At 54.2% G+C, this 21282-nt stretch overlaps 4 non-coding genes across 4 annotated transcripts; 2 read left to right on the forward strand and 2 right to left on the reverse strand.

Moving 5' to 3' along the window:
• Positions 1–1483: 1483 nt before the first annotated feature.
• Positions 1484–1554, forward strand: TRNAQ-CUG (transfer RNA glutamine (anticodon CUG)). Its single transcript has one exon. It is a non-coding gene; the product is annotated as a tRNA-Gln (tRNA).
• Positions 1555–9794: 8240 nt separating this feature from the next.
• On the reverse strand, positions 9795–10010 carry LOC112544963 (small nucleolar RNA U3). The gene has a single exon (XR_003088405.3). It is a non-coding gene; the product is annotated as a small nucleolar RNA U3 (small nucleolar RNA).
• A 1886-nt stretch (positions 10011–11896) lies between these two features.
• On the reverse strand, positions 11897–11979 carry TRNAL-UAA (transfer RNA leucine (anticodon UAA)). Its single transcript has one exon. It is a non-coding gene; the product is annotated as a tRNA-Leu (tRNA).
• A 2465-nt stretch (positions 11980–14444) lies between these two features.
• TRNAT-AGU (transfer RNA threonine (anticodon AGU)) lies at positions 14445–14518 on the forward strand. Its single transcript has one exon. It is a non-coding gene; the product is annotated as a tRNA-Thr (tRNA).
• The last annotated feature ends 6764 nt before the right edge of the window (positions 14519–21282 follow it).

The following is a 21282-nucleotide window of genomic DNA, read 5'->3' on the forward strand; positions in this document are numbered from 1 at the left end:
TTTCAGAACAACGCCCAGCCCCAGCCACAAGAACCAGCCCTTCCCTCCATCCTCACTGGGGTCTGCTGGGAACTGTCTGGACTCAAGCCCACCCCAGTTTCACCCTAAGGATTGCCTGTTCTGTAAAAGCTGCGCCCTGGAAATGAGAAAGCAGCTAAAGTGAGACTCATGGGACTTGAACCCACAAACTTTGAATGTCTAGCTGGGCTCACATGAATCACTGCAGCTTAAAAGAGTGATAGAAAAGTAGCCATGTTAGTCTAGGGTAGCTGAAACAAAATACAGAAAAATACCAGTTTCTTGCCATTTCAACCAGAAAGGACATTATCTCAATGACTTAATTACCTGCCTCCTGCTTCAAAAGCCTTTTAAAACTGCACTTTAAAGGGAATCCTCTGAACTGTTATTCATGCTAAAATTCGACACTTTACGGCGGGGTCCTAACAAAGACTCTAGTTATCTTACCCATTACAAAGATAGCTTCCCCAATTATCACCTCTAATATCATTAGGTCACAGACATTTACCTTCCCCCCCGCATCCCCGTTCTGTTCTGAAATTTGATTTGTCCTTTTCATATGTGTTCGGTTTTTTTAATTGTATCCTTTGGTATATATGGTTGTGACAATTTTCTTCCACTATTTGATCTGAGGAAGTGGGTCTGGCCCACAAAAGCTCATCATCTAATAAACCATCTTGTTTGTCTTTAAAGTGCTACATAGTCCTGTATTTTGTTGCAGCTTAAAAGTCCAACATGCTTTCCATTGCACCACAGAGCCTGATATCTCCACTCTCTGCTTTGCAGCATGGCAATTGCTGGTAGCAAAGGAAGGGGAGCCAGGTCTGTCTCTTTTGGGAGAGCAGGTAGGAAGAGGGAGGAGGCCACTGAGCCCCTGACAGTGAAAATAAGGGATAAAAGCTGAACTGTATTGGAGAATGTGGGCATCGATCCCACTACCTCTCGCATGCTAAGCAAGCGCTCTACCACTTGAGCTAATTCCCCTGCTACATTTACAGAGGCCTTCTTGGAGGCTCTTCCCTTCTCCACAGCGACGTCTGTCATCTAGGTCAGTTAGTCTTGGAAAAGGAGAAGGCTCCGAAAAGGCCTCAAGGGCAACTCTCAAGGAGACTCCCTGCAGCAAAGCCATGGGGGGGCTCTGAGATGGCCCCTGCCCTGCAGCCTGTCCCACCGGGCCATTGTCATGGACTCTCTGTGAGGTCACCACCTCCCAAACTCCTTTAGCCAATAAGCTGAGGGGCTGCAAAAGGCCCTTGTGATGTCACTGCCACACCCACCCCTGCCCTCCAGGGCTAATGTCCTGCCCCAGGCAGCCCCTTTGCATGGCTGAGCTGCTCCCAGGGGTGAAAGTGACACATTTCTTACAGGGAGTCCTGGGAGATGAAGCAGCTGGAGAGAAGCCAGGAGAGCAGAGGCCAGCCTGAGAGCTGAGAGTCAGAGGTGCCCACTGCACTTTCACATCAAAGGTCCCATGGTGTAAGGGTAGCACTCAGGACTCTGAATCCTGCAATCTGAGTTCAAATCTCAGTGGGACCTGCTAAGACTCTGCTGGTTGTTACAAGGTGCTGGTGCTTCAGCTTCCATGCACTAAGGTTCAACAATGAGATTTTTGTTCCTCTTGCTGGGTGTCTGAGGCCACTGGAGCTCCATCTCCAGACTGAGCAGGTGGGCTGGAAGGGCCTGATGCCATCACAGTTGCAGGGCAGGTCACCCACCTGACCCCTGAGCTCAGCCTGTGCTGGAGGCAGCCAGACAGTGTGAGTGGGTCAGAGGGGGGATTGGGGGAAGGGTCCTGAGTCCTGGCTCCCAGCCACGCACCTTGGCACAAAGACCAATGGCCCCTGCACAAAGTGCATTGTGGGGATAAGAGTTGGGGCAGCAGGAATGGGGCCAGCCCCTCAGTACCAGGGCGCAGGCAGGAGAAGATGGGAGTGAATCCTGCTACCTCTGCCATGGCTTGGCCCAGGAGGGCTGGGGTCTAGCAGCTTTTCACCCCAGCTTTGTGGGAGGTCAAGTAGGAAGGGGCCACTGCAGGTGCACAACCCCCTGGCCTGCTGTGTCTGTGGAAAGGGGGGAAGAGGACACATACCTCTCACTGGGGAACAGGGCGCATGGATCCCACTCGTTCCTGCAGAAAATGAAACAGGCTGAGCATTTTGCAGAGAACAGGCCAGAGCCCTTCTCCTGTCCCTGGAGAGATGGAAATGGGTCTGTTCCTTGTGGGGAAAGAAGTGGGTGTGTCGGGAGTGGGGTTCGAGTTCAAACCTCTCCACAGACCAGAACCCCACATGAGGGTCAAGAAAGAGCCTTGAGTCAGTCAGTGGAGAACACTTGGCTCCTGTTATGCTGTGATGGGATATTAGGAAACGTTTTGCACACAGCCTGGCTAGCTCAGTGGGTAAAACATGAGACTCTTAGTTTCAGGGTCATGGGTTCAAGCCCCATCCTTGGTGATAACTTTCTTTAACTCACTTTCTCAGCCTGTGAGCAATTGGCTCTTAGTTTTCACCAGGGTTTTAGAAAGAAAAGTCTAGTCCTGGGGTCCAGCTTTAGTAGAACCAGAGAGAGAACCAACTGCAATTTCCATCTTCTGAGGAGAAGGGAAGAGGATTTTCTTCTCCTCAGTTCTAGCCACATCAGCCCAGGGAGGAGAAAAAATAACCCTCCGCCCGCTGATTGTCCCCGTCAGCTTCTGTAGCTTCACCTATTTTTTCCGGCTTGGGGAAAAGCCGGAAAACGTCTAGACTGGCCCGATCCTCCGGAATAAAGCCCTTTTCCGGAGGATCTCTTATTCCTAGAGATCCTCCGGAAAAGGGCTTTATTCCGGAGGATCGGGCCAGTCTACACGCTTTTTTCCGGCTTTTCTCCAAGCCGGAAAAAAAGCGGCGGACATGTTTATTTAAATCCGCGGGGGATATTTAAATCCCCCGCGGATTTCCCTATGCTGACTTACCTGATTTGCATCCCTTTTCTGGAATTTGGGGCCAGTCTAGACGTAGCCCTGGGGGCAGGGTTCTCCCTCAGGGATGCTTTACTCCACAGCAGCGCACAAGACACATGCTGTTGCTGGTGGCCCTGCAAGGCAAGATGAGCTTTGCCTGCCCCTCATACCCTAACTCACTACTTGGCCCCATTTCCTTCCTCCCTTCCTGGGCTGACCCAGTGGCTGACAGGGGCTGTGGCTGCTGATGGTGGGAAGATGGGGGGTGGGACCCTGACGCCAAGAGGGCCCAGCCGCCTCTTTCCTGCTTGGGCCTGGCTCTCAGCACGGGACAGGCGGGGGGCACCCTAAGAGATGAAGCAGCAGAAGGGAAGCAAGGAACAGAGTGTCAGCTGCCAGCCAAGCCAAGTGAGTAACAAAGGCTACGTGTGCCCTGACTTCTCTACCCTTCCACATCCTCACCCCTGCCCTGAGCCCCTCCCCCCCACTCTCACACACTCCCCAAATCCCTGCCCTGAGTCGCCCACACTCCACATTTTAATTTCTTACAGGTACGGTCCTATCACAACCCCTCCCCTGACTTCCTGCCTTGATCCTCCTCCCCCCCCAAAGGGTGGTGCCCAATAGAACAGCCCCTGTAAGAAATGTGTCACTTTCACCCCTGGGAGCAGCTCAGCCATGCAAAGGGGCTGCCTGGGGCAGGACATTAGCCCTGGAGGGCAGGGGTGGGTGTGGCAGTGACATCACAAGGGCCTTTTGCAGCCCCTCAGCTTATTGGCTAAAGGAGGTTGGGAGGTGATGACCTCACAGAGAGTCCATGACAATGACCAGGTGGGACAGGCTGCAGGGCAGGGGTCATCAAAGAGACCACACCCTGCCGCTACCCTCCCCGCCCAAGGCTTTGCTGCAGGGAGTCTCCTTCCTGAGAGTTGCCCTTGTGGCCTTTTCGGAGCCTTCTCCTTTCCCACGACTAACTGACCTAGAAGACAGACGTCCCTGTGGAGAAGGGAAGAGCCTCCAAGAAGGCCAAACTGAACACAGCAGGGGAATTAGCTCAAGTGGTAGAGCGCTCGCTTTGCATGCGAGAGGCAATGGGATCAATGCCCACATTCTCCAGTGTTCTAGGAGATCATCACCATCATCCTTTTACTGGCAGAGCCAGCCGGGGCTAAGTGGCTGCCCTAGCCCACCTCCCCCACTTCCTAGTTGCTCTCCCCAAAAGCCAGCCACGTTGGGGCAGAGAGCTGCTGGACACCAGCCCTCCTGGGCCAGGCAGTGCCAGGAACACTGGAGGCAGGGGGCAGGTGGGGCAGAATTAGCTCCATTGGAAAAGTGCTGCCTTTGTGCCCGAGAGGGAGCTTTCCCAATGTCCATTTGTATTTCCTGGGGCGCTGTGTAGGGGATTGGGCTTGGCATCTTCTCCACGGGAAATGCCTCTTCTTTGGAACAGCAGCTCCCAGGAGTTCATGGAACTTCTTCTTCTCAGCTTGGGAAAGGGACAAGCAAGGGGCAATGGGACAGGGGTTTATGTGATGATGACAGGGGTGCAGAAATTATTTTTTCTCCTACTAAAGAACCAGGGTGAGAGAATGAATCTGATAAGTAACCAAGTTAAAAATAGACCAAAAGGAAGCATTTTTGCACCCAGTGGAACTCCTTGCCAGAGGATGTTGCAAAACTGAAATCTGCAAGAAGGTGTGATGGCGCGTTGGGGGTCCCCTGTCTCCTGCACCCCGAAATGGCACAAACAGACCGCACCAGCCGGTGGAATAGAGGAAGTTTATTGCCTCTCCAGGATACAGCACAGCACAGATGTAATCTGGTCACAGAGCTGGGCTAGGATGCCTCAGGCCCCCTTGAGTTGGGGGGAGACTGGGCCCCTAAACTCCAGCCCCTCTCCCTAGGCTGTCTCCTCCATGCTCACAGACAGCAACTAACTCACCCTCTTCCAGCCCTGCTCCCCAGCCAGGGCAGCATTCCACCTTCCTTTGTTCCTCTCCATGGGGGGTGTCTGGCCACTGGTTCAACAAGTTTGGCATTAGCTTTGCATAATGAGGTTTTCCCTGCTGGGTCTTGCTCCAGATAGCAGGGGTCACCACAGCCCAGCAAGTACCCCCACTACGTCACAGTTCTCCCCCCTCCGAGAGCGAACTGAGCAGGGTCACTCCGCTCGTGACCTAGGGAAGTTCGGGTCCTCTGCGTGGGAACCCGCCCTGGGGACATGGGTGCTCCCCTTGACTCGGGCCGGCCGTGGTGAGGACCCACATGAGCTGGCTTCCCTCTGTCCACTCGCCGCCCCACTCCAGGGCGACTGGCACAGGCCTGTCCTCGGGGGTCACTCCCACCCTTCCACTGGCCTTGATCTCTGGCCAGGGTCTCTCGGGCCGGGGCCATGAGCCCAGTGAGCCTTCTCTGGACAGCCAGGGCGGCTTCCATCCCCGATGCTCCATCCAGGGGGGGCTTCCCCTCCCATAACTCTCTCAGCAAGCCCAGAGGGTCCTCTATCTGGGGTCGAGACCCCCAAGCCGCTTTCCTCCTGTCTTGGGCCTTCCCGCCCCTCTGGCAGGAGTCACAGGACCGGCAGTACCGCTGCACGGCTGTAAAGATTCCCGGCCAATAGAAGTGCTGGAGCAGCCTCAGCCAGGTGCTCCGGATCCCCCGGTGGCCCCCAACGGGGACATTGTGGGCCAAATACAGCAGCTTGAGGCGATACTTTCGGGGGACGACCAGCTGCCGCTGGACCCCCCATGTCCTCACCTTCCTGGGGGGAAGCCATTCCCGGAACAGGAGTCCACGCTCCCACAGGAATCTCTCCTGGCCACCTCTCCCCCTGGGCTGAGCTGCACGGAGGCCAGCCTGGTCCCTCAGCCTCTGCAAGGAGGGGTCTGCCTGCACCTCAGCCTGGAATTCAGCTGCTGAGGCAGAGATCGGGACCTGTTCCCCACCTTTGCCTAGGTCCGGAGTCCCAGCCTGGCTGGACCCCGTGTCCACTGGGATGGGACCCTGAGGACGATGCCCGGAGTCCTTCCCTGGACCCAGGTTGTCAGCCCCCCGCTGGCTCTGGCTCTGGGTGGTGACTAGAGCCCGCTGGGATTCATGGGGCCACTCCTCTAGGTCATTCCCCATCAGCACCTCGGTGGGCAAGTGCGGGTGCACCCCCACTTCCTTGAGGCCTTCCTTCGCCCCCCATTTCAGATGCACCCTGGCTACAGGCACCTTAAACGGGGACCCGTCTATGCCCTTCAGGGTCAGCTACGCGTGGGGTAGTATCCGCTCTGGGGCCACTATGTCGGATTGGGCCAGAGTCACCTCCGCCCCCGTGTCCCAGAAGCCCTTCACCTTCCTACCATCCACCTCCAGGGGTATGAGGCACTCGCTCCGCAGGGGCCGTCCTGCCCCCACCCGGTACACGAAGAAATCCGCCTCCCGAGGGTCAGACCTCCCAGGGGAGGTGCACTGAGCATCCTTCCCCTCTCTCTGAGCTGAGGTTTGCCTGCCAGCCCCTGCCTCTGGGGCAGCCTGCCCTTCCTCCCGCCCCAGCCAGTTAACCCTGGAAAGTCCCCGGTCCTGGGACCTGGTGCACTGAGCCCTCTTGTGGCCTTTTTGCCCACAGCGATGGCAAGTTAGGCTTTGGGCTGTCTCTGTCCAGGGCCTGGCTGGTTCTCTGGGGTATCGATGACTGGTCCTGGTCCCTGGGGCTTGCCTCGGAGGTGTCTCTCTCCGTTGCTCAGCCAAGATCCGGTCTCTGCGCGGTTCCCTCTCTCTCCGGGACTCCGGTTCACACCCGGACCGGCTCTCCGTGAACTCATCCGCCAGCCTCCCGGCCTCCTGGGGGTTCTCTGGTCTCCGGTCCTTGAGCCACAGCCTCAGTTTGGGTGTGCACGCTTCATAGAACTGCTCCATCATGACCAGCTTGAGCAGCTCCTCTGCGGTTTGGGCTCCGACTCCAGACACCCATTTGTGGCAGTATTGCGCCAGGCGGGCGGCCAGGTCCACATAGGTCTCCCATGGCCCTTTCTGTACCCCCCGGAACTTCTTCCTGTACATCTCGGGGGTCAGCCCGAACTTGTGCAGCAGGGCCTCCTTGACTCGGTTGTAATCCCCTGGCTGTAGGTCCTCCAGCTGACTGAGCACTCCGGCCGCCTCCTGGTTCAGTGCAGGGATGAGCTCCTGCAGCCAGTCAGCTGGGGGAACCCGTTGCAGTCCACAGGCCCTCTCAAAGGCACTGAGGAACCTGTCTATGTCGCCCATGTCCTTCAATTGGGCCACCACGAGCCTCTCCAAGCGTCTGGCAGTCCTGGGACCTTGGGGCCCATCTGCACTTGGCGCAGCCGTGGCCCCGCAGGTTCTCCGCTCTGCCATGGCCAGCTCATGCTGCCGCTGCCTCTCTCGATCTTGGCGCTCCTTCTCTCGGTCCTGGCGCTCCCTCTCTCGGTCCTCTACTTCCAATTCCTTGATCCGCAGCTGGGCCCCTGCCCTAGATGGGCTATGACTTGCAGGCCTCCCGGGAGACGCTGTCTCCTCTCTCCGGTGGGTCCCAGCGCTCCTCCCCCTCTCTGAGCCTGACACACTCTCAGGGGAGGTCTGGCTGCTTCCCCTGGGGACAAGATCCTGGCCCTGTGGCTGGTCATTATCTTCCAGCTGGGCAATCAGCTGGGCCTTGGTTGCTTTCCGCACAGGCAAGCCCCTCTCTCTGCACAGCCCCACCAGCTCTGCCTTCAAGAGTCGGGCGTAGGCCATCTGCCCACTGGGCCCCTCGGTGCAGACTCACCAGTATAGTGCTGCAGCGCCCCACGATTCCCAGGAACCGCTTCGCTCTGTCTCCAGCATGCCTGGCTCCAGGGCTCTTGCTTCTACTGCGCCTTGTCACTTGCCGCTGGAAGCTCCATCCACGGGGTGCAGTGCATCCCACTTCTGACACCAGTGTGACGGCGCGTTGGGGGTCCCCTGTCTCCTGCACCCCGAAATGGCACAAACAGACTGTACCAGCCGGTGGAATAGAGGAAGTTTATTGCCTCTCCAGGATACAGCACAGCACAGATGTAATCTGGTCACAGAGCTGGGCTAGGATGCCTCAGGCCCCCTTGAGTTGGGGGGAGACTGGGCCCCTAAACTCCAGCTCCTCTCCCTAGGCTGTCTCCTCCATGCTCACAGACAGCCAGCCACCAACTAACTAACTTCCAGCCCTGCCCCCCAGCCAGGGCAGCCTTCCACCTTCCTTTGTTCCTCTCCATGGGGGGTGTCTGGCCACTGGTTCAACAAGTTTGGCATTAGCTTTGCATAATGAGGTTTTCCCTGCTGGGTCTTGCTCCAGACAGCAGGGGTCACCACAGCCCAGCAAGTACCCCCCACTACGTCACAGAAGGCCCAAAACAAAATTGGATAATTTAATGCAGGAAAAGTCAATCAATGGCATTTAACCGGGATGGACAGGGCAGGTGTCCCTAGCTGGTGCATTCCAGAAGCTGGGAATGGGAGATGGGAAGGATCACTTAATAACTGTCTGCTGTCCTGAGACAGGATTCTGGGCTAGTTGGACAACTGGCATGGCCCAGTCTGACTGCTTTGATGTTCTGTTTGGCTGTTCTTGTCCCTCTGGACAAGGGAGAATGGTCCCCTGTGATGGACCGGGCCGTATCTGGGCACAGCTGAGGACGTCCGCTCAGGGCGAATTGCTCAAATCTGGGGCTCCTTACAGCCCCCAGACTGGTGACCTCTCCAAATAGGCCACAAACCAGTCTCAGAGTGCTTCAGCTGCCTGCCTGAAGCCTCACGAGCAAAACCCCTCCGACACCTCAGCAATATCCATGCCCCAGATGGCCCCGGGCCTAATACACAGGTGGGGGGTCTTAGCACCCAATCCCACCTACCCCGAACAAGTCCTGTCTGGTTCCAAGAAACCAGCCACAGATCCCTGGTCAATTTACCCTCTGGACAACTGCCTAACCTTTTATTTCACTATCACACGTTACAGCAGCTGTGACCCAAGAGGTTACTTCAGGCTCCTTCCCACCTCTCCCTCACTGCTAAGACAGCACCTGCCATTTTCAGAAGGGGCAGAGATGGGTGACTCAAACTGCCCCTCCCCTCTGCTGTGTGGGCAGCCCTGCAGGAAGCTCTGTGGCACACAAAGCACTAGCCCAGCACAGTCAGGTCGGCACAAGATCCATTGGTTTGCTTTGATTGTTGAAGGAGACAACCCAGAACTGGCTCCAGCCCCCACTCAGTAACCTGGGGAAATGACCCACCAGGCCTGGGCCCCTCGGAGAGGCAACGATTCCCCACTGGCCAGGGCAGAGCCTCCCTCTCACACAGTCATGGAGCCTTCTCCCCCTGGGCCTGCCTCCCCCTTCACTCAGCTCTCACTGCTCGGTGCTGCCAGGGAGGGGCCTCACTGCTCATCAGTGTTTCTGTTCCAGGAGCAGGGTGAGTTTCATCTTGTGCACCAATATTGAGTCTGTGGGCGCCTGTTCGGGGGTGAGCCCCAGCGGCCTCTGCCAGTTACTAACAAATATCTTAGCTACAAGTTATGGGAGAAAGACACTAACCCAAGGGATAATTAATACCTGGCTGCACCTAGTATCTGTCTCTCCCAGGGCCACTAAGGAACAGATGAGGGACAACGCATGAAGCAGATCTAAGAGACTAGCTAAGTTGAGTGTGAGAAGCTCAGGGAAAAAGTCCCAAAAGCTGGTGAGAGAACAACATGAAGACATCAGGATCAGGGTAGCACATGTAAAACCAGGAATTCAAGAAAAGCCAGGACAGGATTATAAAGTGAAATCCCTGCTCCTTTTGACTTGAAAACTAATTTTAAACATTTTGACAGTAGCCAACCACTCAGCTTCTGCTCTCTTCCTCCAGCTTCCCAACAGGAAAGAAGGAACAATCATCAACAGCAGACAGCAATTACATTAAAACAACACTGTCTGCTTGCTTCATGCTCAGAAGAGAACACTATCACTCATCCTCATGGCTAGCGAGACCAACCACTTTCAACTGTATTTCTTTAGTTACCAACTATAGAAATGATCCCTGAAAGCACAGTCTTAACAGCAGCCTGCTCGCTACACACCCACATTCATGTGCATTCACTTTCTCCTCATGAGGAATGTTTTCACACAACATCTGTGTGAAACAGAAATAATGTCAGCAAAATGCTTGTCCCATTCAAACACATTCCACCAGGTTTAGAAATCTGTATATTAGAATATGCTCCATGTCCCTGTTTACAGCAACACGCCTCCTGATTAGCATGTGGAGCACCTGGCAGCCAATCAAAATCTCTTGCTGTTTCTTCCTGAAACTGCAGTTCCTGGGGCTCCTCTAAGTCAGTGGTAACAAACTGCCAGTCCACAGACCAGCAAGGGGCCAAGAACCCCTGCCTGCTGGGCTGAGGTGGAAAGTAACTAAGTAGAAATACTTGATCACACTACTCAAGACCTTTTTTGGGTGTTTGTACTTTACTCAAGTCATTTATTTTAGTCACACTTTGATTTTTATTCAAGTTATTTTATTTTGTTTAGACAATATTGTACTTTTTACTCCACTCCCATTTCCAGAGGCGCTGGGTTACTCACGACTTGCATCATTCTGATTTGCTAAAGCCCAGCTGCATGTGCAAGCACCAGTCATCCAAGAAACAGCCAATCCACAAGCACAATGCCCCTGCCAAGGAAGAAGCCTTTTAATAGCTGCTCCAACACCTTGTCATTCAAACCCAGTATCCCTGCAGGCCCTGCCAGCCTGAGACCTGAATGACCAGGGCGGCTGCCCAGGGCTCCGTGCTGGCGGGGGAGAGGTGGGAGGTGATATGAGCAGTCTCATGTGACCTTACCTAGGCCAGCAAGCTACATAGGAGGGAAAACCAGCAGCGCGGGTCAGGGGGGACAGAGGCACTTACTTGTGTCGGGTGAATCCTCTGCTCTTGTGGGAGCAGCAGCAGGCTGGGTGGGTGCCGGGGGCAGGGGCTCCCCATTCCCCCTGGGACAGAGGTCCCTGTGGAAGCCCTATAGGGGAAGGTGGGGCAGGCTGTGCTGGAAGAGGCTGGGGGTGGGTTACTGAGTGGGGTGGGGACTGAAGAAAAGGACCCAGAAGCCTGATGCTGAAAGTCCCCCTCAGTCTGGAGTTTCACACCCTGATGGATCAGAATAAAGTGCCTCAAAGGAGCTACAGCCCCACAGCCCGGCCTAGGGATGGCTCAGCCAGTGGGTTAGAAGCACCAGGACACAGAGAGACTCAGGAGCTGCTCAGAGACAACCACTGGCGAGAAGCAGAACAATTCCCCCAGCAGTCGATTGGTTCTGGCTCATTTGCTGGGACTTAAGGAGAACAACAAAGTCCTGAATCAAGTATCAGAGGGGTAGCCGTGTTAGTCTGAATCTGCAAAAGCGACAAAGAGTCCTGTGGCACCTTATAGACTAACTGAAGTGTAGGAGCATAAGCTTTTGTGGGCAAAGACCCACTTCGTCAGATGCATCTGACAAAGTGGGTCTTTGCCCACGAAAGCTTATGCTCCTACACTTCAGTTAGTCTATAAGGTGCCACAGGACTCCTCGTCGCTTTAACAAAGTCCTGAGTCTCCCCCCTGTGACTGGCCCCTGCTCAGCCAATCAGAACTGGGACTAGAACTGGAAGGCTGTGTCTACACTGGTCGGTTATTACGCAAGAAGGGCCACACTGCCCACTCGCTCTTGTGCAAGAAGTTTTATAGTAAAGTGTGGTAAGAAAGGGCTTCTTGCACAAGAGAGCGCCCACACTGCCATGGATGCTCTTGCACAGAAGCACAGCTCACACACACCAGCATGGATGTGTTCTTGCACAAGAACCCACCAGTGCAGATATAGCCCAAGGGACCTTCAGAGACAAAATCCAGTCCCCTGCCTCACAGCAGGATTAAACACCATCCTGATCAATGTCTCGCCAAAGAAGGGAAGCTACCAGGAGTGGGGTTTGAACCCACGCAGACAAACATCTATTGGATCTTAAGTCCAACGCCTTAACCACTCGGCCATCCTGGTGGTGTGGAGGAAAGCAGACATGAGAAACTTTTCTCCCCAAACAGCCCAGGGACTCCCTCTCAGAGCATGTGCCCATCCCATCCCTGTACCATGGCTTCCCACCGCGAGGGCGAGAGCTGCCCCCTCCTCACAGCAAAGAGGGAAGCAGGGAAAAGGGAAGAAAAATGAGACAAAACCCAACGTCCCCAGGGATTCCGAGGGACAAAGGCCTGGTGGGGAAAATATGCCCCCTCCCTTCACCCAATGTTTTCCCTGCCTTGCATTCGGCCAGCCCCCAGGGATCAGGCCAGTGTTTCCAGCCTTTGTGTTTATACCATGGACAGACAAACCATTCACAAACTTTTGCCAGACCAGTAACATTTTATTTACATATCACTGTGCATGCGCAGACTGCACTGAGCGCCGCACCGGGCTAAAATCTACTCACCACGGGCGGGTAGATTGCCCTAATTGCCGAGCCCTGCATATCTGCATACGCATTATGCAAATAAGTGTAAATACAGGCAGTCCCCGACTTACGTGGATCCGACTTACGTCGGATCCCTAGATACGAACGGGGTGAGGAAACTCCCGCACATGCGCAGCAGCATTCCCGGGGCTCGCTCACCTGGGTCCTAGAATCCACCTCCTCCTCCTCTTCGGCCGGCTCCAACTGGCCTCTGCCTGCAGCAGCTGGCCACAGGGACAGGGATCCCGCAGAGCTGCCGGGCAGAGGAAAAGTGCCTCCCCACGCCCGCTGCCCCCCCCCGCGGCCTCGCATCCTGCACGCCTCCCCCCCCCCGCCAGCAACAGGCTGCCCCCTCCCCTGAGCAACAGGCTGCCGAACAGCAGACAAAAGCAGCCTCTCCGCCCCTCCTCCCCCTATACATGCTGGGCTCCCTGGGCAAACAAAGACTCCACCAAAACAAACAAAGTGCTGGCCTCATTGTGTTAGCAAAAAAAGGACCCTCCTCCTAGAACCCTGGGTGGTGTGTGGAAATAAAGCTATTAGCTCAAAGCATGGTGCAGAGCTGTTTGGTATTTGATGAGTTACTCCTTTAGTCCTGAGTTTGTCACAGGGGCAGAAATAGATGTGAAATCTTCTGAACAGGGGAACAGACAGCAAAACAAACATTAGAGGGGAGTTAACCTTTCCCTATGCTATCCAAAACTAAAAAAAATGTTTGGCTAGAGTTTCCCCTACAATATGTACCAGTTCCGACTTACATACAAATTCAACTTAAGAACAAACCTACAGTCCCTATCTTGTACGTAACCCGGGGACTGCCTGTATCTGCAAACGCTGATCTGCTCGCTCCCCCAACCTCGCACATGCTGGGAGCTGGGAGCAGTTTCCCTGGACCCAGGCTGGGATCAAAGCCACCTCTGCTGGGAGCAGCCCTGGGCCAGATCCGCCCCCTATAGCCCTGGGGGGCTGCTCTCTGGGGAAGGGGGGGGTATCTCTTACCTGCCCCCGCAAGGGGCAGAGACTGGGCTGGGGGCACTGCCCTGGGAGAGGTTTCTACATCGCACCGGCCCTGCGGGAGATTCCCCCTCCTGGAAGGTGGCACTGGGGGAGCTCTGAGGCTCCAGGGCAAAGGCCTCCAGCCCCCCAGTCCCTGGGATTAGGAGGCCCTGGAACCAGGCCCCCTGGAGTAGCATTGTGGCCAGGGGGCTCTGACCCACAACGGGGCTGGCCCCAGAGCCCAGGGCCTAAGCTTGCCCCTCCCTCCTGCCTTGCTGCCTCCTTTGCCCAGCAGCGCTCAGGGGGCAGCCGGGAGAGCCGGCACCAAGGGCTGAGGAGGCCGAGGCACAAGCCCCTCAGAGGGGACAGGCCTGAGGCCTCTGGCTTGCCCAGGCTCACGCCAAGGGGCTTTCTGTGGTGCCGGGCGGGGAGGGAGGCCAGGCCCAGGCCGGTGGGAGAAGGGGCAGCGCCTGCCAGGGCAGCAAGGGGAGCTGCAGGGAGCGAGACGCGGCGTTTCTGCCGGGATCACTCAAGGGTCCTTCTGCGGGTGAAGCGCCTGTGACACCCCTGTGCTGCTGGGTTCCTCTGCCCCTCCCCTGGGAGGCCGTCCCCTTCGGGGGATCTTGCCCTGACACTCATCCAAGGGCCAAACTGGGCAAAGAAGCCTGCCCCAGGCACCTTCCATAGCTCAGCTGGCAGAGCAGAGGCCTGTAGCGGGTGCTCGGCAAGTGCCCTTAGGTGGCTGATTCAACTCCAGCTGAAAGGAGAGATTCTTCTCCCTCCCCCTGGCTGCAGGCCCGGCCTTAGGACCAGGCGGCTGCCTTGGGTCTGTCCCTTTGGGGCCTGGGGCTACAATTGACAAAAAGGTTTTGGGTACCAGCTGCCAATCAAATGTCTTGGGCTGCGCAGACCTTGAGTCATGGCAAGAGCTGGAGGGGAATGGGGAACGGCTGCACTTAGGAATGGGAAGGGGGTGTCTGGAACCATAAAGTAGAACAGTTTTAGGGCTGCTTCCAAGGAGGGCACCGTGGCTTAGTTGGCTAAAGTGCCTGCCTAGTAAGCAGGAGATCCTGGGTTCAACTCCCAGTGGTGCCTTGTTGCCAGGTCAATGGGTCTTTTCTTCCCACCATTCTTCAACATGTACCTGGAGTTGGTTTTACCTTCAGTTGAGCTTGGTGGTGCCCTCACAGTGGGAGTAGGATAATAGCAAAGAGCAGGAGGTGCCCTAGGGGTTTGATTTAGTGAGGCTCATAGAGACTACAGCTACACTAGAAGTTTTCTCTGTAAAAAATATGTTAATGAGGGACTCAATTGCATGAGTCACAATCTCATTTGCATATTTTCTGCCAATGGGATTGCTGTGCAAAAACAAGCAGTGAACATTTTTTTTGCACAATTTTCCCTTTTTCCACAAGATTCTTATGCTCCCAAAAAAGAGGAGCAGAAAAAGGGTCTGATCTTGCAGAAAAAGGGGGTTTTGCACAAACAGAAAACTTTCATGCTGTTTGTTTTTGCACAACAACACCAGCACAAAACCAGTTTGTCAGAAAATATGCAAATGAGATAATGACTCATGTAAATGAGACTCTCATTAGCAGGGCTCAGCAAATAATGGAATCTACTCGCCCATGGATGTAAATAATTACATCCCGGAAGAGCTGGAGCAGAGCGATCTGCACATGTGCAGAACGATCTGCGTGTGCACAGAACCATGCGAAACCACGTGCCTGGCGAGCAGAGCTCCCCGCTGCTTGGCAAGCCCTGCTCATGAGCACGTCTTTTGCTGAGAAAACTCACAGTGTAGACACAACCGGAGACTCTGGTGCTGATCATGCAATAGAAGCACATTATGTTCAAACAGCTGCCATGTGAATGTACCTGAAAGTCACAAGGATCAATGATCTGTGTGAAAGGCAGGTGGCCAGTAATTAGAGCCCCAGGTATGGTGTGCGCACAAAGGAAGGTAGGAATGTGCACCGAGTAGTCTGATAATGGTGTTTAGTGAAAAGTAATAGGTGTAAGTGCGTTGCGCAAGAGGGTTTTTCTTGCACAAGAAGGGGCAGTGTAGACGCTCCTTCTGGTGCAGGCATGTCCAAAGTCCGGCCCGCGGGCCAAATGCGGCCCGCGGTCGGATTTAATACGGCCCCCCGCTTCTCCCGGCTCCCCGGTGCTTTTTTTAACTGGCGCGCTCAGCGCGCTGCTTCGGGCCGCTGCCGCCGCGGTCCCAAACCCTGCCCCTGCACTCCGCTTTGGGGCTGAGAGTGCAGGGACAGCCCCCGCTTCCTCCCCCTCTCCTGGCTCCCCGGCGCTCCTCTGACTGGCGCCGCTTCTGGCCGCGCCGCCGCCGTCCATGGCGGCCGCTGCGGTCCTAAAGTCCTCCATGTAGGGCACGTCCGCAGCCCCGCTCCCCCGCTTGGCTACGGGTTCGCCCTGCCCCCGGGCCGCCGTGAGGCCAGCGTGCCCTGCGCTCTCCGCCCGCCTCTGACCCTGCAAGCCCTCTACCTTGGGGCTGAGAGTGCAGGGACGGACTCCGCAGCTGCTCAAGCTCAGTATCTGTGATTGGCCCTGCGCACTGTCAGCTTCCTGGCGGGCTCAGGCACGTGGAGCTGCAAACATTAGAGACTTCGCCACAAACAGCCACAAAGGCAAGAGAATTCTTGTTGGGCAGTGTATTAGTGCAGTGTATTACTTGGGCAGTGTATTAAACCTCTGGCACTGTGCTCACATGATCCTTTCCCCTTCTGGTCAATTTAAAAAAATGGCGACCGTAAATAAGAGAAGGAAAGTTGACAGTGAGGGCCGCCGCTTCCAGGACAGGTGGAAAGTGGAATATTTCTTCACTGAAATAGAGAATCGCTGTGTTTGTCTGATATGCCAAGAGACTGTGGCTGTTTATAAGGAATTTAATGTCAAGAGACACTACCAGTCGAGACATAGCACATACGACAAGCTAACAGGGCACGACCGCAGTGAAAAGTTGAAGCAACTTGAAGCTGTTTTAATGTCACAACAGAAATTTTTCATAAGAGCCCGTGAGTCAAATGAAAATGCCACAAGGGCGAGCTATGAGGTGGCAACATTAATTGCTAAAAATTGCAAATCTTTTGCTGAGGGTGACTTTATCAAAGAATGCATTATGAAAATGGTTGAGAATATCTGTCCCGAGAAGAAGCAAGAGTTTGCCAACATTTGCCTGGCTCGTAACACTGTAGCACGGAGAATTGAAGAGATTTCATCAGATATTAAGAGACAGTTGACATCCAAAGGAGTGGATTTTGACTTCTTTTCAATAGCCTGTGATGAAAGCACGGACCTATCTGACACAGCTCAGTTGCTGATTTTTATGAGAGGGGTGGACGATGAAATGAATGTGACTGAAGAGCTACTTGACCTCCAGAGCCTTACGGACCAAACAAGAGGAAAAGATTTATTTGTTTCTGTTAGTTCCGCCATAGATGACATGAAACTGCCTTGGAACAAAGTTACTGGGATTATTACTGATGGGGCACCTGCCATGGCTGGTGAACGAAGTGGATTATCAACCCTAATCTGTAACAAGGTGATCGAAGAAGGAGGCAAAGCTATTAAACTCCATTGTATCATTCATCAACAAGTTCTCTGTGCTAAACATCTCAAATATGATCATGTTATGAAACCGGTGCTAAAGACTATTAATTTTATTCGCTCTAAAGCCCTGTGCCACCGCCAGTTTAAACAGTTTCTACTGGACATCCAGGCTGAATACGAAGATGTTTTATATCACAACGATGTAAGATGGCTCAGTCGGGGGTCTGCACTGCAGCGTTTCTACTCTCTCAGAAAGGAAATCGGAGAATTCTTGGAAACAAAGGGACAACCAATGCGAGAACTATCTGATCCTATTTGGCTGGCTGATTTGGGGTTTCTAGTTGACATAACAAAGCATCTGAATGTACTGAACACGAGTCTTCAGGGGAAAGATGCAGCGGTGAACCAGCTTTATTCACACCTCAAAGCCTTTGGGACAAAGCTGCAACTTTTCATAAGGCAGTTGTCACAAACACAGCCCAATACCATACATTTTTCAGCATTGCAGGAAATAATGAACAGTTTTCCACAGGACAATATCAGTGCGCAAACGAGCAGGTATGCAGCAGACATTGCATCTCTGGCTGGGGAGTTTAAACGGCGCTTTCAGGACTTTGCAGCTATTGAAAAGGAGATCAGCCTTTTCTCCTCTCCATTCTCTGTTGACCCCGAGGATGCTCCAGATCAGCTGCAGCTCGAGCTCATTGAGCTGCATTGTGACAGCGAGTTACGCAGTCGTCACCAACAGCTCTCTCTTGTGAACTTTTACCGCCAACTGGATAAGAGCCGGTTTCAAGAGATTCGAACATTGGCTAAGAAAATGCTGAGCTTGTTTGGCTCAACATATATGTGTGAGAAGACATTCTCTGCTATGAACTTTAACAAGAACCGCGTGAGGACAAGACTAAGTGACTCTCACCTGCGTGACATTTTGCGCATCAAAACCACTGCCTTTGAACCAGACCTAGCCTATGTACTGCAGTCCAGATCTCAGTTTCACCCTTCACATTAGTGTAGGCAAGTTTTTTTTTCAATTGAGATGAATACATTGTAAAATCTCAGTTAATGTCAGTTGGTCTAAATCAGTTATAAATATATTTGGACACAACATGTATAGTTGGTGTTATGTCGTTTGCCGTTTGCAATAAACTTTGCATAAAATAGTTAATTTGCATTTAATTTTAATGGTTCAAAGAATGTCAGGCAAAATGGTCGGCCCTCACGCATGTTCACTTCATCAAATCTGGCCCTCTTTGAAAAAAGTTTGGACACCCCTGTTCTGGTGCAAGAGCCTCTTCTGAAAAAAATGGTGGCTCCTTAGCTATGCAAATGAGGCTCAGCAATATTCCACATTTAGCCTCATTTGCATATTACTCATGCAAGAAGCTGCAAGTGTAAACATAGCACAGGTGTCCCTTCTGATGGGACAGGCACGTTCTTCTCAGGGGTCTCAGAGTTTGGGTACCATGTTGCCCTAGGAAGGGGTGTGGCCAAAACACAAACCTCACTGTGAGCAGAATTTGAACCTGCACAGGGAAGTCCTATTAGATTTCTAGTTCAACACCTTAACCACTCGGCCATCACAGATGTGAGTCCTACCAGCTCAGGGAAAATGGTAAATAATCCCAGTGCCCAGGCCTGACGTCACCTGACAGAATTCACACAGCAAACCATTTCAACGGTCGTACAGAAGGGTCCTGGGCGCTCTGGTCTGAGGCTGCCTCGGAGGTGAGTTCTGCTTCCAGGTCTCCCTCCTCCTTCTTGGTCTTCTTCCTTCCTTTTCCTTTTCCTCCTTCTTCCTCTTCTCGTTTCCCCTTTTCCTTCTTCTCCCTGGTCTCCTTCTCGGACCCCAGTTTATATAGTGAAAATTGAGTCCTGTTTAACCAATTATTTTAGTTTAATGTTACTAACCAAAGATAACATACTATTATCATTTTCCTAATCAATCATACTCCACCGCCTTTGTTGATTTTCCCCCAGCAAAATTAATGATACAGCAGACAGAAACAGTTACAATGCAGACAGCGAACACACAGACAAACAATAGGAAAGTGAGGACAATGATCATAGAATGCCAATTGCACAAACACAACTATCGATAAGCAGTTTTTTGCCAGACAAAGTGCTGTTAACTAAGCTTTCTCCACCCACCTTGAGATCTGTTTCTTACTAGGTAACAGTGGGTGTCATTAGGATCAAAGCCCCTTCTCACAGCCTAGCCTGACCCTATTGAAATGCCATTTAGATGGAATGTGAGCGCAGGCTCTACAATTATTTGCTGCCACTCTGCCTGCAGAAGGCTTTAGTTTAGATCTGCCAAATAGCTAGAGGCCTTCCAAAGGATACATATTGTTATGAACCTTTCCAAGCACGAGATACGAAAAGCCACAAGCACAATCAACACAACTGCAAAGGGACTCAAACCCTCAGTCTTCTGACCCAAAGGCAGGTGTCTTATCTTTTAGGTCACACAGTCTTGGCCTGTTAAAGGATGGACATTTTGAAGTGTGTAAGAAGGGACCAGTCTAGCTAGCCCCGCCCCCCTGCTTTGTTCTTCCAAAGCCAGTTGGGTGGGGCGGGGCTGGTTATGGGGAGGCAGAGTCCTGTGCCTGTCTCAGGGCATCCCAGGGAGGCTCCTTGCAGCCCAGGAGAAGAAGGGGGCTCTGGGTGGAAGGAAAACAAGCAAAGCTGGGCCCAGTGGGCATGAGCCAGAACTCTAGTTCAGCTTAATTGAGTCACTGCTGGCTCATGTAGGTCCCATGGTGTAAGGGGCAGCACTCAGAACCCTGAATCCTGTGAGCTGAGTTCAAATCTCAATAGGACTTGCTGGGGCTGGGCTGGGCTGGGCTGGTTGCTGCAAAACCCTCCCGCTTTATGAGCTTTGGGCTCCTTATCTACATCTCACCCTGGGGAGAAAAGGGCTGAACAGCATCCTCCATGCGCCCCCACCCATGCCTGGACCTCCAGGACTCCAGTTCCTCTTGCCGATGGAGGCTGCTGCGCCTCCGTCTGGTTTGGCACAAGCCAGGGCCCCGTGTGCAACAGCAATGGCCCCAGCTGCTGATGCAGAACAGACAATGCCCACACCCGGGCCCCTCCTGCCTAGCTGGGTCCTGACCCCCTGGGTCCTGTTACCAGTGGGGCCGGGACCCCCTGCGCTTCCCGTCCCAAACTGCTGTGCCATGTGTCTAGGAGGTGGCTGCTGCGCTGCACCCCAGCTACAGCTGCATTTGGCACCAGGCCAGGAAGTCCCTGCACCAACCGCCCTGTCCCGCCCCAGCGGTGGCTGCATCTCTGTCCCAGGTGAGCGACGCTGGCTAAAAAGCCCCACACCTGCGCCCATGGGATGGCTGCCTCTCAGTGCTGGGCGAGGGGCCCCTGTACCAACAGCCCCACCTCTTCCCCAGAGGTGGCTGCATCTCCGTGTGCAGGTTGTGGGGAGCAGCTGGCAGCCGATGGAGGCCTGAGTCACAGCAGGCTCTGGGGTGGAGGGGATGGAGGGCGGGTGAGTGTCCAGAGGGGTCAGGGGCAGGAATGGGAGGGGAGTTAGAGGGCAGGTGCAGTGAGTGTCTTTGGCCACCAGGTGGCGGCAGGACCCTAGCGGGGGTCAAGCTGGAGTTCAGGGCTTGTGACTGATTTTGCTGCCTGCTTGGAGACCCCCACACCCCCAGCTGGCTGGGCACAGGGAGGGGGCACAGTTAGGCTAAGGGCCTGGCTGTCCTGCCCCCAATGACATGCTCACTGCTGCAATGAGTGCGTCTGTTCAAAGCACCCCGGTGGGTGGGTGGGCGTGGACCAGAGACGGGCGGACGTCCTGCTTCCTGCAGGCAGGGCTCCATGGGAGCGGAACGTGGGCAGTGTGATGAGTACCCCACCCCGTTCTGGGGCTGCAGGGGTTCAACCTGGCTCCCTGAGCGAGGGTCCCCGCCTGAGATCCCTATTGGGCATGCTCCAGCGGAAGGCAGCTATAAAAGCAGGGGGAGGGGGAGCAGCTCAGTGGGGCTGGTGTTGGCTGGACTTTGTGTCCGGGAAGAGCTCTCGGGGGGGAGGACGGGGGGGTCTGCCAGAGAGGTCAGTACCAGAGGCGGCCGCTTGCTTTTCTCTCGCCTCTCACAAGCTCTTTGGGGGACACAGAGTTTGGGGTGCCCCGGGGTTGGTTTCCAGTGTCCGCCCCACTTGTGGGTTCCAAACACTTGATGGTGGCAGCAGGTCCCCCAAAAACTGGGTTTTGGGGATTTGGGGAAGCCTGCAGAGGCAGGGTTTGGGGTGCTCTTGCTGGCCCCCAACTTCTG

This window comes from Pelodiscus sinensis, chromosome 25 (genome assembly GCF_052426305.1).
Source record: "Pelodiscus sinensis isolate ZL-2025 chromosome 25, ASM5242630v1, whole genome shotgun sequence".
In the NCBI taxonomy this organism is placed as follows: Eukaryota; Metazoa; Chordata; order Testudines; family Trionychidae; genus Pelodiscus; species Pelodiscus sinensis.